The 8,657-nt window shown below is 32.4% G+C and overlaps 1 pseudogene; it reads right to left on the reverse strand.

The window, feature by feature from the left end:
- Nucleotides 1-2,362: 2,362 nt before the first annotated feature.
- LOC141904352 (uncharacterized) lies at nt 2,363-3,922 on the reverse strand (annotated as a pseudogene).
- Nucleotides 3,923-8,657: the final 4,735 nt, after the last annotated feature.

The following is an 8,657-nucleotide window of genomic DNA, read 5'->3' on the forward strand; positions in this document are numbered from 1 at the left end:
AATTGTCGCGGGCGACAAAACCAAAATATTGAATTGTCGGGGCGACAAAACCAAACTAATGAATTGTCGCGGGCGACAAAACCAAACTAATGAATTGTCGCGGGCGACAAAACCAAAAAAAGAATTGTCGGGGCGACAAAACCAAAATAATGAATTGTTGCGGGCGATAAAACTAAAATAATGAATTGTCGCGGGCGATAAAACCAAAATAATGAATTGTCGTGGGTGACAAAACCAAAATGGTGAATTGTCGCGGGCGACAAAACCAAAATAATTAATTGTCACGGGCGATAAAACCAAAATATTGAATTGTCGCGGGCGACAAAACCATTAAAAAAAATTGTCGCGGGCGACAAAAACAAAATACAAAACCAAAATAATGAATTGTCGCGGGCGACAAAGCCAAAATAATGAATTGTCGTTGGCGATAAAACCGTAATAATGAATTGTCGCGGGCGATAAAACCAAAATAATGAATTTTTTCAGGCGACAAAACCAAAATAATGAATTATCGCGGGCGATTAAACCAAAATATTGGTAGTAACCAATCACTGGTAGTAATAAATTAATTTGTACTCGATTTGATTCTCATGATGAGGAGAAACTCGAAGCTGATCCCCGGAACGACGATGTAGTAACACACGTCGATTCGTCGATGTTTACGGCTCGACAGTGCTTTTAAAATCTAAAGTAGTAAATTTCCAGTGTATCGGTAATATGATTTGATGAGGAAAATGGGCTATTGTTAAAATCACTGTTTGAAGACCGCGACTGAATTTGAAGTCTGCGGCAATAAATTAGTTCATTTATACTTGAATTGATAATCGAAGTGACCGTCGGCCTGCGGGTTGATTTCGGGATGACGACTCGAAAAACATGTCGCCCCATTGAATGGGGCTAAATTTTCGATGTTTACGGCCCGACAGCGCTTTTGTAACGATGATTCGTGAGAAAACACGCGGGCTATTTGTAGATCTCAGTGAGCTGAACGATATTATATGGATTGTATATGAAACAGCGGTAAGGTAACAAAGCCTATGTTCTTTTGGTAAAAATAGTGTGGAAGAAAATAATAATAATAATAATCACGCGGATATCAATAGGGTTTTCTGTGAAATAACAGAAAACCCTCATAATCACGCGGATATCAATAGGGTTTTCTGTGAAATAACAGAAAACCCTAATATAATCACGCGGATATCAATAGGGTTTTCTGTGAAATAACAGAAAACCCTAATAATCACGCGGATATCAATAGGGTTTTCTGTGAAATAACAGAAAACCCTAATAATAATCACGCGGATATCAATAGGGTTTTCTGTGAAATAACAGAAAACCCTAATAATAAGAAACACGCGAATCTCAATAGGGTTTTCTGTGATGTAACAGAAAACCCTAAATATTTTTCAACAAAATCGGATAATAAGGAGCAGTTGTTGAACGATTTAATAGAACATTAAGAACAAGAATGTGGAAATATTTTACAGCAAATAGTACTTTTAAATGGATTGATGTTTTACCAAAATTGATAGAAGGATATAATAATTCTTATCATTCTTCTATTGGAATGAAACCTATTGATGCTAGAAAACCTGAAAATGCTGAAATTGTTTGGAATAATTTATATGGAGCATTTCTTGTAGATGATTTTGGTGAACCTAAATTTAAAGTTGGTCAAAATGTTAGAATTTCTAAGTATAAAAAGATATTTGACAAAGGATACGATCGAAATTTTACTAGGGAAATATATAAAATAAAAAAGGTAATAACAACAAAACCATATGTCTATAAATTAGAAGATTTAGATGGTGAAGAAGTTGATGGGTATTTTTATGAAGAAGAATTGAGTTTAACTACTGAAATCTAGAACAAGAATATAAAATTGAAAAAGTATTAAAAACAAAACCTGTTAAAAGAAAAAAATATTCTTTAGTAAAATGGGTTGGATGGCCAGATAAATTCAATGAATGGATATTATCAAGTAAAATTAAAAATATAAATGCAGACCCTCCAACCTTTGAAAATCATTTTCAGGAATAAAAGTATGATTTTCGGGAAAATGGACCGGTTTTCAGGAATCACAAATAAATAAAAGACATAAAAAGATACATGTTTTTAACAAGAAAATAAGACGTTTTTATTCTTTGTCAAGATTATCGTTTTGCCTTAAAACAATATATAATTAACTCAAACTAAAATGTTTAAAAAAGAATTAAAATTAAAAGAATAAACTATATATACATATACTTCAACAAGCACAGTATGGTTAATACCAAGTGCCCAAGCTAAGTAAAATCAAAAGTAGCCTGTGAACTCTTTAATCTTAAGAAATTCATAACAAAAATAAGCAAGTTGTTACTTTTTTGTCAGTTGTCACACTTGATAGTAATGGTTGAGTAATATAGCAAATTAAGTGGCTTTCTTTTTCTCATACGAACATGACCTGGCTTTCTTAATCATTTTTCCATCGAACTCTCTTTCGTAACAGTGGCCATCCATGTTTACCTTTACTTGTAAGATAGACTGCAAAGTTGAAACATTCATTGACTTTCATTGTCTACTTTATTTTTACGAACCATGCCGAATAATCTTTCTGATTCAGCATTTGAATGTGGAATTGTTAGGATGGACTTCATGACTGTGGGCAGAAATTTAAAAACAGGTTGATCATGATGTATTGATTTTATCAACCCTATCTCTTGCCATTGCTCATCAACTCTGTCAATAGACAGTAATTTCTCATTAAATGCATGTGACTGATATTCCATGAATTCAGTCTGAATAGCATCCTTTATAAAGGCAGCATTTCCTATGGATTCGTTGACTGGTACAATAGAAGGGAACCGATAAAGAAAATAAAGTAGACTCGACACATGTGCAGTTTCACGCTTTGACACATCAGCAACTGTTGCGTGACCCAACAGTTTATCATTCAGTGGGAAATTCTTCTTTATGTAGTCACAAGCATTGATATAATATTGGCGAACATTACTATAGAACTTTTTTTTGTCATCATCACTCAGTCCTTTTGACTGTGACATGTACTCCAATGCACTACTACCAATCATTATGTCTTTGTCGGGTAGAATATTATAACTAAGAGCATACTTGACATCGAGTTCAGAGCACGATGACATGGCACTTGGTTTCATAAACCGGATAAGTAACTTCCGCAATAGACCCATGAGGGTTGGCTTCAACTGATGTACCATCGGCTTTTCGGACTGCAGCAAGACATTAGCCTGATTAAAAACTGGAAGCACACTTTGAAGGAAATAGCAGACCAATCGGGTTAATGATGAATTCAGTTTTTTTTTAGCCCGTACTTTCCGATCACTGAAAATAGAAGTATCAAATTTCCGTCAGAAACGTTAGGTCAATCAGGGAAGGATGTTTCTAAAGTAAGTTTGAAAAAAACTGAATGCAAACCATGCAAGAGTCTTCAATTATTATTACAAGACACAAGAAAAGACTCTTGCCTAGTTTGCATTAAGTTTTTTTTAAAACCTATTTCATTCATCACATCCATCTTTTTATGTAAAATGTGGATTTCTACCTAGAGTCTAACATGATCGAATTACCTTGATGATGCATCTGGGTGGTCCTTGCATTCTTCTACAAAAAATTTACGCAATGGTATCCATTGCTCAAGCAGACGTGTGAGAGCTTTCCCCAAAGAAAGCCAGCGTGTTGCCCATGTTTTATTATCTTCATTTCTTCTTTGCCACAAATCTTTTCTTTTGGTGCTCTTATCAAGATAATAGAAAATTTCAACAAGCAGTTCCTCGATACTGAGAAGACTAAATGCCTTTGCTCCCTTTTCAGCAGCCAGATGTATCAGGTGACAAGGACACCCTGATAAATAAACGTTTTCATTTTGCTTTCGTATATAAGCAATTACGCCTTTCTTGCTTCCAGTCATTACATTACAATTGTCTGAACAAAAAGCTAAACAGTTCTTCCATTCGAGATCAAATTTCTGTAGTTCTTTGTCCAACATTTGTAGATATTTTCTCCAGAACTCAGGTCGTTTATACACGGAATAGATATCAAAACACTACGTACCAAGGCGTTCGGATTCACAAACCGTAAAATAACTGGATATAATTTATCATCCCCCTCATCACTACCATCACAGGCGAGGGTAAATGTTTGCGCCACTTTCAAAGCATCGATTGCCTTTGTCACAGAGTCCTTAGCCATAGCTTCGATAACATTATGTCCTTTCGTGTGCCCACAGCTAAATTTTTTAGCTATCTTTGAGTCTGGAAACATTTTTTTCATTAAATGGTTTACGTGGTCCATGATCGAAAATGGCAGATTATGTTCAATCAAAAAAGATAAAAACAGAAGTTCCGCATTTACAATGCGAGTTAGATCACTATCATTCGTATCCACAGCGCTGAATCCTGTCGCGAATAAATTTTGGTTAGAGGATAATATTCGTTTGTAGTCCTTATGCTTTTCTGACTGACAATGACGGCGACAGTCATCTCTTCCTCCATGCTTGATAGAAAAATCGGTTTTGCACACTTTGCAATATGCAAAGTGCTTATCTTTCTTCTTCGAATGCGTCACATCAGGGAAGAGAACACTATATTCCACCAAGTATTTTTGATAAGCCCTTGATGTTGTCTTTGCTTTTTTCTTCGGGATTTCCACATCAGAATCACTGCTCTCCCCGTTATCCATTTCCTGAAAATATATGAGTAACAATAGCTTGTAAATTGTAGGATCCCGATGAAAGGAACATTGTATCGAAGGCTTAGGCAAGCTATAAATATTCTTTTTTCAAACTATTACGTGACATCTCAAATTTAATTCAGTAGGGAATGATTAGTGAAAATCACACGATTGAACCTATTATTCTACCCATACACGTTGAATGAAGTACTTAATAAAATTGACGATATAATAAAATTTCATTTAATTGGATTGGTTTAAATCTAGTGACAGGAGAACGTTCAAAATTTCGTCGATAAAATCGGCGGAATATATCGTAATGTAGCATGATCAACTTACTCTCTGATTAATTAATAAACAAGGCACATTGCTTACTTACGATTAAAAATGCAGATCCTTGACCAAGAAGTTAGAGCCGCTACGAGTGAAACGCAAATGAAATGGCGCGGTAGGTCCGGCGCCGTACACAACACATAAAGTGGACGCACTGAGGATCGCGTGAAACCGATATCGAGTAAGCCCATTGCAAATCGATTGATTTTCAAAATTTTTCAAGTATCGTCACTAATAGTTAAATGCGATAATTTTACGCTATTTTCATTTAAATACGCAATCTCCGCGAAGTAGTCGCAAAGGACGAGAGAATTAAAAAACGCCGTAGCGAGCGTGTTTGATTCAGGTAAATATAGATTACTTGGTACTGGGGTTTTTCCCATCAGACTCGCGCCGTTAGATAGGAAAAATCAATACGATGCTAGTGCTGTATGTATATAATATGCATTTCACATACTTTGACGCTGATTTCAGATAGACAATCAATTTTCTTTATGTACGGCAGGGATACTATAAATGAGCGCTTTTACGGCTCAGGACGCTTTTTACGGTCCAGTATCGCCTGTCGATCTTCACTCACGAAATTTCCGGAATTTTTCCACCGGCAAACGGAATGCGGATATTGGTTCGAAAATACGTAACGATTCCGGATAAATCGGAAGGGTTGGAGGGTCTGTAAATGAATAAGGAATTATTTATATTTGAGCCTCATAATATGTTAATTTCTGGCGTAACAAATTGTGGAAAAACTTATTTTATATTAGATTTATTAGAAACTGTTTATAAAAACTATTTTGGTAATATAGTATTATTTTGTCCAACATATGAATTTAATCAAACTTATGATAGAAATATTACTAGAAATAATAAATTTATTATATTAGATCCTAAAACAGTAAAAGAAAATTTAGATAATTGTATTAAAATAGCAATTGATATTTATAAAGGATCAAATACATTATTCATTATAGATGATTGTGCAAATTTACATGATTAAAAAATTAGAGAGAGTGAGTTATGCTATTTAGCTTTCTCTGGGAGACATTTCGGGATAACAACATGGGTTTTAAATCAAAAATATAATTCAATTGTTGAAGACTTTAGGGAGAATATAAGATTTCTAGTTTTATTTTTTAAATAAAGATAGAAAATCTATGAAAAATGCGCTTGAGGAAAATGATATTATTCCGCATGATTTACATAATGAATATATGGATAAATTGAAAAATAATAAAAGATCAAAATTACTATTTAGATTACAACACCCATTTAAATATGAATTTATTCAAATTCAACTAGCTTGTTAATCTATTACATATTTAGTTACTTTCTAGTTGAATTCTAGTTATTGGTAGTTGAAACAAAAAAATAAATAAAAACAACAATATTTTAACTAGCTTGTTAATCTAGTATATTTTTAGTTACATTCTAGTTGAATTCTAGTTATTGGTAGTTGGAATAAAAATCAACTAGATTTAACAAGAAATAAATAAAAACAATAATAATTCAACTAGTTTGTTAATCTAGTTGATTTTTAGTTACATTCTAGTTAAATTCTAGTTGCAACATCACAACTAATTTTTTTGTTATATAAATGGTGGGTGAAAAGAAAAGAAAATCTAAAAATGGTGATGTTCCAATTGAAAAAACTTTAGATGATTTAGGAATAACAGAAACAAAATTAACTCCAGATGATGGTGCTTTAAATAATGTTACAACAAATAATAATCATGAATATTATCTTTATTGTAAACATTAATTAGAAATATTAATAGCATCTGGAAAATGTAAAAATTTTATCGGTAAAAATTTAACTTAGAATTAGATACAATGAAATCAAATGAAATTATTAGATAATTTAGGATTTATGAAACCGCGAGAACAGCTAGAATTAATGACGCGATATCAGAAAATGTAGTAAAAGGTTATAGTAAATTATGTAATTATATACTACCAATTGAAGATGAAAATAGATTATATTCCGATTTAAAAAATGATTATTTAGTTATGACTGAATTAAATAAATGGATTGGATATTTATCATTTCAATTAGGCGGATTTATGACATTATTATCAACTGGGGTTATAACATTTTCAAATATTGAAAGTAAAAATATTTCTATAATAAATGAGCGAGGTGGAAGAAGTGAAGGAATTAACTGTGAAGAAAAAACCGAGAACTCAGAAACAAATTGAATGGTCTCGGCAATTAGGAATTAAATCACAAGAATATAAAAAAGCTGTAAAAGAAAAAAATAAGTAATAAAAATGGTGAAAATATTGTTATTTCTACTCCTTCTAATAACAGAATATTTGATAAATGTCTATATTTTACAGTTGGATTTGTAATTGTATTCATTTTGATTGGGTGTAATTGGTATAAGAAATCAAATAAAATTCATGATATTTATAATTCTGAAACAACTGCTATCAAAAATGAAAATACTTCTGAAATTCCAAAATTGATAATAAAAAAAATGGATTAATATTTTAGAAAAAAAGCAAAAAAATAATTTTTTTTGATTAATTGAATATCTCACTACTTTTGTCTATCTATGCGGAGCAATTAAATTGTCCAGATAAGTCATTTCTGATTCTAGATATTCATTATTTTTATTAATTTATTTTTCTAAAATTTAATCAACCATTTCTAAATCATGATGGCCATCTTCATTTTTTCCATGATAGATTATTTTAAATCCTTCTAAATCTTTTATTTCCTCTGTATTCCATGAAACCCATTTATCAGGTACAAATACTTTAAATTCTCGCGATGTACTAACATTGCAGTAGCTTAAATTAGCTGATACTTTCTCTCCATATTTAGTTTTTATCTTTTCTAATTTCAATATTTTATGTTCAATTTCTTTTGTAACATCAACTAACTTTTTTATTTCAAAATTGTTTTTTTGCTGGTTTTATTCTGTTATTTATTGTTGCTAATTACTTGTGGTGATGAGTGGGGATTACTTCCCCTTGTATATAACAAGCACGCTATTAACCGTTCTCACCCAAGCCTCACAGCATCTATTTATCCGGGCACAGTTGACACGCAATCACTGTACTACAGTAATAGCACACGCGTTAATAACCGTTCTCAGTAGCGACTCACTGTATCGATCTATCCACGCGCAGTTGTTGTTACGCGCACTCACTGTATGTGTGTATCACAGAGCCATCGTCCGTTCTCACTAGAGCCTAGCTGTGATGAGTGTTGTCTCGACCTCTCGACCTCTGGTATGAAAACGCCATTTCCTAATTACTTACAACAAAGAAGTAACCAGTCTCTGAATCATCTGCAATATCTAGAATTCTTTTCTTCCAATCAAATTTATCATTATTTTCATGTTGTAAAACTTCAGTTATTTCAAATACTACATAAGGTCGTGGTTCCATCATTGCCCAACCATATAGATTATTTGCATCTATATATAATAACTTATATCCAGGGTTATCATTTACATTAAAATATCTATCGCCTAATACACCTGAAACTCCTTCTCTTATAGATTTTTCAAATAATAATAATTGATCTATATTTGTTAACAAATCCATTTTTATATCTGTAAATTTTAATCCACAATCCCATGTTAAACCTGGTGATGAATAACAATGACAAGGATCAATGTTAAAATATTTTA

The sequence above is a fragment of the Tubulanus polymorphus genome, chromosome 4, assembly GCF_964204645.1.
Source record: "Tubulanus polymorphus chromosome 4, tnTubPoly1.2, whole genome shotgun sequence".
NCBI lineage: Eukaryota > Metazoa > Nemertea > Palaeonemertea > Tubulaniformes > Tubulanidae > Tubulanus > Tubulanus polymorphus.